We start from the raw sequence: 3,726 nt of genomic DNA on the forward strand, positions 1-3,726 counted from the left end.
CTAACCAAGATTAAAATAACTATGTAGAATACTTTTGCCCCCTGTATGATACCTCAGATGTTTCTTTTCTTTTCAAATTACTATCAACAGATAACTCTCTTTGGTAAGAGACTTACCGTGTCATTTAATGAAGCAGAAACAGTCTTTTCCTAGGTCAAGATTGTTTCCTTTTCTCAACCTTTATAGATTGCTCATGTTCTTGTTTTTTGCACAACTCGGAGGTAATTTAAATACCTTATGAGTTATGATAGTTGATTTGTGCATTTATAATTCTGGATAAAACTTTTCGTTTAATGACTGAGAAGTGAAAAGATTCTCACATGGGAAACCAAGTGATAAGTTGTTTGTGGCTAAACCGCTAATCAATGGTTCATGTTTTTGGGTTGGATTGTACCTCTACTCACTTTTTGTGGTAGGCCAACTTCATCAACTCCTATAAGATCAACAACTACGTATACCTTTGGTAAGAAAATTTATTTATATATTTGAAGTATTTATGTGTCAGTAGTTCGGTACTTAGTGGCTTCTCAAAATCTCTTCAAATAAAAAAACTCTACAAATATTTGTAGTACATTGGTTCAATTAAAAAGAAGAAAAACATTTATCCTATATTATTAGATCACAAAGTAGCAAGCAGGGCAGCTGCTACGAGTCTTGTCACCCACCTACTCCACGAGTATCCTTGCTGATAAAATGGCATTCATTTGTTCTGTTTTCAAGGTAGCATGACACACAATTAGTCAGAAGAAGAAATAATATGTTTATCAGTAAGAAAATGAAATAAGAAAAGAAAAGGATTATTATCAAGATTTTACCAAATCTGGAGATGGCGCTGGTGATAAATCATCTGAAGTATCCGTAACCTCTGTAGGAGGTGCGGGCGGACTTGGTGGTATTGGGGCTGTTGCTGGTGCTGGTGTACGATGATGCTTGTGTTTATGCTTGTTCTTCTTCTTTTTCTTCCCCTCAGATGGTGCTGGTGCTGGTGCAGTTGAGGGCCCGTTAACTGGTGCCAAACTTGGTGATGTAGTCACTGGTGCTGGTGTAGGAGCTGGTTTTGTGGGTGCTGGTGCAGGAGTTGGTTTTGTGGGTGCTGGTGCAGGAGCTGGCTTTGTGGATGCTGGTGCAGGTGCCTTCTTTATTGGGGCTGGTGCTGGTGATACCTTTGGTGGGGGTGATGCAGGGGCTGGTGGTGTAGCTCACTGGTGGCTGGGCTGGTGGTTGAGTTGGCGGTTGAACTGGTGGTGGCGTCTGGGTTATTGGTGCCGGTGGTAGTGATGGTGTTTGTACAGGTGAACTAATCGAAGGAGGTGGGCTTTGAGGTGGGGGAGTAGTTGGGCTTGAGACTGGTGGAGGTGATGAGGGTTGTGAAGGTGCTGAAGTTGACAGGGTTGGTGATGAAGGTTATTTTAGGTTGTTGAAACTGAAACACCCTAATCAAACACAAATTTATAAACCTAAACCTAAGCACTAAACACAAGCCTAATGGTAAGACAAGAGTCGATCCTAGGGAGAAGCTAAAACACCACGTTCACTACCAACAATTAAGATATCTCGGAAAAAGAAACAAGTTATCTAAAGATACTAAAACAAGGAACACATTGAACTAGAAGCAAGGTAAAGCACTAAGGAATTGGACTAGGTAAGCATTCACTCAAGCATAACAAGGTATGAAATCAAATTTGAATGTGAACTAAGCATCTCATATTAATGATTTTAAAACACAATCCAACCACATATCGGGGTCAATTGCTTTCTTAATTCAACCAATAACCTACACTATCGTCATAGGCTACGCAAATCAAGTTACAATTCAAACCAAATCATTCAATGTAAATTCCTAAGTCACACTATCGCCATAACCTAGTTCAATCTACCTAATTACAACTAATGATTGGCCACTCAAGAAAAACAATTAGTAAGATATGGAGTACAAAGCATTTCAATAACAATCAAATCAATTTCTAACCTAAAACATGCTTGAGATCCAACTATACCATCACCATCCCCTTAGTAAGGGGAACTACTCACAAATAATGTTAATAGCAAAATCAATCGTCAAATCAACAAGCATCAACATGATTAATAAGAAAACAAGAAGATTCAAACTAAGGAAATCAAAATTAAATGAAAAAGTAAAGAGAAAAGAGTAAGAGATTGCTCATTGATTGAAGAATGAATGTTTACAAGCAAGATGATCTTCCTCTTCAAAATCCAAGCATCAACAATGGTGAAAATCACACTTTCTCTCTCTACAAAGTTAAGCTAAGAATGTTTCTCACTCTTGATTAAACTAAGAAAACTAGATTATGCTCAGCTAATACAAGATAATGAAAAACCTCCTAAAAAGAGAATTAAATAGTCCGTACAAGAGCTGCTGAAATCGGGAAAAGGTTTGACCGAACCCTGGGTAGGTTCGGTCGAAACTCTGGGTAAGTTCGACCGAATTCCCCTGCTCCTGGTTTGGTTGAACTTTTGGAAGTACTACCCTTCCTACAAAAATGAGAAAAACTTGTTCGAATCTGCCTCATATGGTTGTTCGGTCGAACTTTTCAAAAGTTTGACCAAAACTTCTTGGTTCGACCAAACTTTTGAAAAGTTTGGTCAAACCTCCTCTCCAAACGTCTCTTCTAGCTTTCCCTCCTTCCCTTTGCTTCTATTGCCTTCATCCATGCTTCCAAGCTTGGCCAAGGGGCCTCCCACCATGCTCGAGATCGCCATGGAACCTGCAAAAAGACAACAAAGATCATGAGAGCGAGGGGATGACAAAAGAATGCATAAAGATCATTAAAATAAGCACAAATAAGCACACTTTTCATCAAACACATAAGGAAGCCACAAGAGGAGAAATGAGATAGAAAACCATAAGAAAATAAGAGGAAAAAGATTGAAACACTACTCCTAAGAGTGACATATACAAATGTCACTCATTAGTTGGAAGAAGGCAAAGGTGCTGCCGGTGATGCATTAGTTGGAGACATTGCTGGCGCTTGTGCTTTTGCGAGTACTACGGCAAGGAAGATGCCATATAGCATGCAAACACACCTTAAATTAGCCATTTTTCGTGCAATAATGTGTCAAGAGCCAGAAAATGTAGTTGATTATATAGATTGCAAAAGGATGAACTTCTAAGAAATGTAAGCCAGTTGGTAAAGAGAGGGAGAGGTAAACTTCAGATGCTAGTTACACATCTCATCTACTGATTTTGGCAGATGTGGTTTTTAAGTTTACGAAAGAATGTTTGCCACCTTTAAACTGAGGTTAAATTTGGATCAATAAAAACCAACTGGCCATACAAATCTGGGGGTTTTATGCAGTGACGAAGGTTGTTTCTCTGATTTGGATGTGTGATTTATGTGTACTCCGTATATATGAACTTAGCGCTGGGAATCAGATCGATCAGACCATATTTGGACATGTCAATTCCAATCGGGACCGTTTTCGGATCGAGTTATAATCGGACCAGGTTCGGATCGGTCCAGATCATTTTCGAATTGAGACATTTTCGGATCATTGCGCGATCGGATCGGATCTTATTTCGGATTGTGAGTCCGGATCATCATCGGATAAGGATTTTTGTGGGCGAAGATTTGTGGGTCGGGTAATTTCGGATTGAATCAAATCGGAACTAGTTATAATTTTAGACTTTTTAAACACGATTGTCATTTGTGAATTAGTTTATTTTATTTGCAATAAGTATTAAATCATTTGAATTATCAATTATTT

The 3,726-nt window shown here is 38.7% G+C and overlaps 1 pseudogene; it reads right to left on the reverse strand.

Moving 5' to 3' along the window:
• Nucleotides 1-489: 489 nt before the first annotated feature.
• LOC110689975 lies at nucleotides 490-3,503 on the reverse strand (annotated as a pseudogene).
• Between the last annotated feature and the right edge of the window lie 223 nt (nucleotides 3,504-3,726).

Source organism: Chenopodium quinoa, unplaced genomic scaffold (assembly GCF_001683475.1).
Source record: "Chenopodium quinoa cultivar QQ74 unplaced genomic scaffold, ASM168347v1, whole genome shotgun sequence".
NCBI lineage: Eukaryota > Viridiplantae > Streptophyta > Magnoliopsida > Caryophyllales > Amaranthaceae > Chenopodium > Chenopodium quinoa.